This window comes from Amblyomma mixtum, chromosome 3 (genome assembly GCF_055824585.1).
Source record: "Amblyomma mixtum isolate Tamu chromosome 3, ASM5582458v1, whole genome shotgun sequence".
Lineage (NCBI taxonomy): Eukaryota > Metazoa > Arthropoda > Arachnida > Ixodida > Ixodidae > Amblyomma > Amblyomma mixtum.
In genome coordinates this window covers 356,795,759-356,802,569 of record NC_143014.1, presented here as the reverse complement: position 1 = coordinate 356,802,569, position 6,811 = coordinate 356,795,759, and positions in this window count along the sequence as shown.

Here is a 6,811-nt window from a genome sequence, read left to right as displayed (position 1 = left end):
TAGGTGTTTGGGTTTCGTGTTTTTTTGCGCATTTATAGTGTAAGTGCATTGTACAGCATATATAGGACATTTATTGGGTAAATTTTACTCAATTTTGTACAGCACGTTTTATTCACAAAGTAACCAGCATTCACTTGCATTGTTTACCGTGAAGCTGTGAGACATTGTGTTCTCAGAATGCTAATTATATTTTAAATTTAATGCCAAAAACTGTGAAGCTGTGAGACATTGTGTTCTCAGAATGCTAATTATATTTTAAGTTTAATGCCAAAAACTGTTTTATCTTATCACATCCCGTGAACGAAAAATTAAACTGGATATCTTTAAAGGAACGCAGGAGAAATTTAAGCTGTACCGATAGAATACCAGCTCCTGATCACAAAAACACCAACCTTACTGCAAATAAATGTCTTGTAAGGTAGAAAGGAGCAAGAACTAAAATACAGGTATCGCCGCCACAGGCTAATCACGCAGGTACAGGGTCCCCCACTCTTAGAATGCGCTAGCGCATAGCCGTTCTCTTTGGAGGGTCACTGCGTCCGAAGTGGCGGCGCATCGAAGCGAAGTGGCAGATGACGCGAAGCACCACGTCCAGGTACACCTTCTGCGCCACTTTCCTGCGATGAGTGACTGTGTCGCACGCGGTGGCCCTCTGAAGAGTGCGGCCATGCGGTAGCGCATTCCAACTAAGAGTGGACAAGCGCGATGACGGAATAGCTGAAAAGCAAGGGATCTCTGAGGTTGACCAACTTGGATAAGGGATACGCGTTTGGATACCGAAGTTAAATTTTGTTTTGAAATCGCTAGTGCACTTTTATCACGGGAGAAAGCAGGAAAAGAAACAGCCTGAACGTCTGAAGGAAAAGAAAATCTAGAACTGTCGGCCCTACAGGCGGCCAGCTGATTTTCGGTATGTTTTGGTGTTCCGTGGATGCGCTATGCGTGCCTGCGTGGTTTCTTTGTTGATGCGCGTCGATTTACAAGTGCGGAGAAGCAGCGGAGCTCCCAGTGCCGCTTAAGGGCTCCTCGGACAACGTTCATGCCGCGGCACGTACCTACGACGAGGAAAACTGTAGCTAGGTAATGTTGCATGGACCTCCACGTTGGCAAACGCACCACTCGGCATATTCGCTTCGTCAGCGTACCAATACTCTGGGCTGCATAACCAGCAGTACTACGAGGACTAATATTGCAGACTTTAAATATGTCCGTACGTACCAGGCTGTACTCACCAGTCGTGACGGTGGCTCGGCGGTGTGAACTGACGCACAATACCTTGGCTTCCTGCCGACTCCTCGACACTCGAACTATTCTGCCTCAGCCCTCAAGAGCATTGCCCTCTGTGTTAGGTCGAAGTCTCTAAAGTGCAGGCCGCAGTTCTTTGCGAGAGCCTCGTTGTCGGAACCGGGAACGGGGTCCTTTGTAACTCTGATGCATACGTTAATTAAGTGACGCTGAAGAATCTAGCGACGGCTGACGGAGGCCATCAACGTCCGGCCGGGTGCCGCTAGGCTGCACCGCTCGCGGCCAGCAGTTTACATCCCTTTTCGGGAATTTCCTCATCAGAGAGTCCCGAGTTTTTATCAGTGCGGCGGGGAAATGCCTTTCAACTTCGAATCCAAATCCCTTCGTATCTTTGCCGGCGGACAAGCGACAACAAAGCCATAAAACGCCGAACTACAGGATTTTGCCAATAAACAAAAAAAGAAAAACCAGGCGCCATGGCGGGCGGGGTGGGGCTGATTGACGGATGTGCTGAATTCATACGCGGCTTAAGCTGCCATTCGGCCTGTGCGCCGAATCGCAGCACGTGTCTTGAAGAACCGAGAGCGAACGTATAACGAGGAAAAGTAGTATACTGAATCATTGGTAAAACTAACTGTCAACTGCCCTCCTAAACGGAGAGGTTTCCGTGCAACCTGCATAACTAATGGATGGAAATAATCTCCATGGGTCGCGTACAAAAACAAATTAAGTATGAGCAAACCCTTACTGTCTGCGATTCCTCCCAACACGCATAGTTGTTCAACGGCGCACTTATAGCATTCCATCAACAGGTGTAGAGGTAGTGACGTTTCATTCGGGACATTTAACCTTTTTCGAGGAATTTTAGGAGAAAAGTTAGCTGAAAAAGGAGTGTTCTTGGATAGAAATCGCCGCAACACCAAACAGTGTACACTGAAAGAGGACGGTAGACAGGAGCTGTCTTAGCTTTCAGTGTACTCAGTGTAGTATTGCGCCGTTTTCCATGCTTTATAAAAACGAACTAACACAAAATATGTTGTTCGGTCTTCGTGAGTTTTCGGGAAAGATTAAGATGCAAAATGTTTTATTTTTCCCCATTTTTTTATCAACGCGCTGCAGGAAAAAGGGCATGAAGTAGAAATTTGACTCTGAATAGAAAATTCGATTACAGCAGGAAACATGTGCAAAACTGTTTGTAACAAATCTACCGTCGGGAGTAAAAAGGACCATTTGCATGACACGTCTGTCGTGACTCCAGTATTATACACAGAATGATGCGCTGGAGTGCCATTATAGACAAAAATGAGGAAAGCATAAAGCCTGTCAAAGCTACCGCGCATCTCTCCATCAGTCAGATGCCTCGCTATAGGCTCAACGGCACCCTGTGCTATGGCCCGGAGGATCAACACAGCCGGAACTAGCTCCTCAATAAGAGTTCGCTGCTTGTGAGGAGCTCTCTCTCTCTCTGCCATACGAGGAAATTGAGGAAAAGATGGCGTGAAGAGAAGAGTAAAGAGCGTCTTTATATTTTTGTGTGTGTGAAGGAGGAGAATTACCAAATAGACGCAGAAAACGTTTTACGATATGGATGGATGGCTTCAGTAACGCTTTGAAAATTAAAGGAGAAAGAATCACATGAGCTATGCAAACACTGGAGAATTTTAGCAGAGCTAATCTGTTACAAGAGCAAGCCATGCATATGACTCTATACCGAGAAGATGGCGATCAGCTGTTTAGATATGCAAGCGGACTTTTATAAGTGTCTAACAACATGGCGGCTACTCTGATGTCAGTGCAAGCCATCTATACAGAATTAGGGATTGCGTGCTGTGCACGCACACCGGTAGGTACGGGGCCAGGTGCAGAGCCCACCAGCGAGCCAGTGTACAAGTTAAAATCATCCATTTCCTCTGTACATTTTAACAGCCATGCTGTTTAAGCGGGAGATTGTTCCTTAGTCTGCGCTGTGGTGGCTGTGGTCGCAGTAAGAGGTCACAGATGAGGGAGGGAGTGAAAGAAGAAATGATGAAAGAGTTAATTGAAAATTGGTTTTTGTGGAAAGTAAATGGCGGAGCACCCGTCCCACATATATGTGGACACCTGAAACGCGCGGTAAGAGAAGGGATAAAGGAGGAAAGGAAGCAATAAATGAAGGAAGAGAAAATTAAAAATTCGTTTTCGAGGAAAGGAAATGGCGCAGTATCTGTCTCACATATCTCGGCGGAGACCTGAAAAGTGCCGTAAGGGTAGGGAAGAACGTGGGAGTGAAAGAAAAAAAAGAGAAATAAGGCGGAGCTTGCTCCGTTAGTCGTGCGCAGCGAGGCTGTGTACACAGTAATGAGGTCTCACACGCGCTGTAAGAGAAGGGATAAAAGAGGGAGTGAAAGAAGAAATGACGAAAGAGGAAGTTGAAAAATTCGTTTTCGAGGTAAGGAAATGGCGCAGTATCTGTCTCACATATCTCGGTGGACACCTGAACCACGCCATAAGGGAAGGGAGGAAGATGGAAGTGAAAGAAGAAGGAAATAAGCTGGAGGTTGCTCCGTTAGTCGTGCGCAGCGGTGGCTGTGTACACAGTAATGAGGTCTCCCACGCGCTGTAAGAGAAGGCATAAAAGAGGAGTGAAAGAAGAAATGACGAAAGAGGAAGTTGAAAAATTCGATTTTGAGGTAAGCAAATGGCGCAGTATCTGTCTCACATATCTCGGTGGACACCTGAAAGGCGCCGTGAGGGTAGGGAAGAACGTCGGAGTGAAAGAAAAAAAAGAGAAATAAGGCGGAGCTTGCTCCGTTAGTCGTGCGCAGCGGTGGCTGTGTACACAGTAATGAGGTCTCCCACGCGCTGTAAGAGAAGGGATAAAGGAGGGAGTGAAAGAAGAAATGACGAAAGAGGAAGTTGAAAAATTCGTTTTTGAGGTAAGGAAATGGCTCAGTATCCGTCTCACATCTCGGTGGACACCTGAACCACGCCATAGGGGAAGGGAGGAAGATGGAAGTGAAAGAAGAAGGAAATAAGCAGGAGGTTGCTCAGTTAAGGCCGTCGTGAGATTGTTTTTGGAAGGATTCCGCCAGCAAGCGGACCGCTCGTTTTCAGCCTCCGCCCGGGCATGGGGCGGAAAGGCGTTGTACGATCGCTTTGCTGCTTGCGGACGAGCTGATGGTTCGAACGTTCCAAGTGGCGCTCCCGGCTGTGCCTCCCGTCTAATCGCGTGCGGCGGTACAGGCATGTGTTTGTAACGAAACAGAGATATCTTGCGGTAGAAATTGACATTATTAATTGCGGCGTATTCAAAACATATCCGTTGCGTGAACGTTTATATTGCCGCGGCATTTTTGTCGAACATAAAAACGTAGTCGGCTGCGATGGCACCGATCTCGGTTGAACCCACCCGGACGCCCACGAACGAATTAGCGACATAACTTTGCAACATCGAAGGCGAATCTGATCATCTGAAGCGATGTCGTGGGAAACGATACGTGTTTGGACCATTTTTACTTAAGAGACTGGAAAACGCGCCACATCGCTATCGAGTACTCCTGCTCGTTCGACGATACCTTCTCACAACGGCCTCTGTGTGATTGCTGGCACAAAATCACAAAATGCTGCCTGCTTTGAAAGTTACGCTGCCCCGAGAATTTCGGAACGACGACGCAATTCTTACTGCGGATTTTCGTTCGCGCTAGGCTGCAGTACAGGCTGCTAACAACCGTTCGTAATTATAATATTGATAATCACATTTTTTATATAGTGAAGATTACATACTTAAAATTTTAGCCCGTTATTCAAAATACCACGCTGCAGTATTTTTGCATTCCTGACTGAGAAAAAAATAATTGCACTCGCAGCCTTTCCCAAGAATTTTGCAGTCACTGTAAATGTATACGGCTTTCTCCTTGGCTCCCTATACTGTTACTGTAAAAGGCATGCTTACTTATCCAATATATAAGGTGTGTGTGTGTGTGTGTGTGTGCGTGCGTGCGTGCGTGCGTGAGTGTGCGTGTGCGTGTGCGTGTGCGTGTGTGTGTGTGTGTGTGTGTGTGTGTGTGTGTGTGTGTGTGTGTGTGTGTGTGTGTGTGTGTGTGTGTGTGTGTGTGTGTGTGTGTGTGTGTGTGTGTGTGTGTGTGTGTGTGTGTGTGAATTGTGCATGCATTAAAAATTTACAACTTAGCAAAACAGTGCTGTCAAGCATAAATGCTAATGTACATGAGAAATTATGTTTGCAGCTAATTGGAACGGGTAAAATCAGTGGTAACTAAAGCAGTTCTACATTTCAAAGAAGAGTGATAATGCAACAACAGCGAATTATTTTTCACGTTTTTCAGGCCATTATTAAAACCAAAATAGAAATAGCACAGTGTGGCTGCAAAGGAGCTTAGGCGTCCATCACTGGGCTAAAGTGCATGGCTTTGTTCTGCACAGTGACAGCGGACCATCAAGTTGTGCTTTAGCATTCCTTCCTCAGCTGACATTGCAGTTACACAACCCAGAATGCAGCGTTGAAAACAAGTACGGTATGTTCTGCTCCAGGCCGTGTCACTGTTGCCGTCTGAAAACAAGCTGGCATATATTCTGTGCAACTCGGAACCGTTCTGAAATGTCGCTGTGAATGCCAAACAAAGTGGGTGCCTTTCTATTGCACAAAGGACTGTACATGCCATTCTGATTAATATAAATATAATGCGATGTCGGAGCCAGTAAACTGGATTACAGGTAGAGTAAATGCAACAGCCAATTTTGAGGGTTTATATGGAAACAGCTCCTGGCTTAGGCTGAGAAAGATTACTTGTATGGCCAGGGAAACAGGGCACGATGGCCATATTATCTGGTTATTACAAGCTAACACTAACATCTCAAGCAGAATTTGTGAAATTAGATTTCCAATATAGGAGCTATGACGTCGTGCAATAAAATTAAATTAAAAATAAGCCGTTTAGGTACATGACAGGCACATATGCATGTGTTCTCTGATACAGCCTTAAAGCAATGCTTAAAGTTATTTTTACTAATCAGTACAATGTAGAATGGCTGAATGCAACTGTGAACATCAGTTAACGATTAGCAATGCTCACTTTTATTTGCTACCTTGGGAACTAGTCATACCACTTTGACATGTGCTGAATTTTAGAGTGCTATTAGTTGCTGACTATCAACATATTCAGCAAAATATTCCTATATCACTGCCAGTCGGCTTTCAAAGAATGACATTAACTGAGGCATGGACAGGCATCAGAATTTAGAAAAGACCAATATGAAGTTAGGCCGCCAAATGTCGAAGAAAAACAGAAAAAACAGTGATGGCTTTTATCGTTTCTGGCATCTCTTTGCTGCATCTTTAAGTTGACGGCTTTTGTGTTTAAGATGAACCAGCAGTCCTGTAAACTACTATCCTGAATATATAAAAGTCACATGCATATGTATGCATTTGCAGCATTCTCACTGAGCCATGTTATGAAGTCGATGTCTTGCTTAGCTGAAGATACGATAAAAGACAAGCGCCAAGGAAAGTCTGACACAGATAGGCACAATAATGCATGCTTAGCTTTTCAGTGCACGAGTTTAGCTTGCT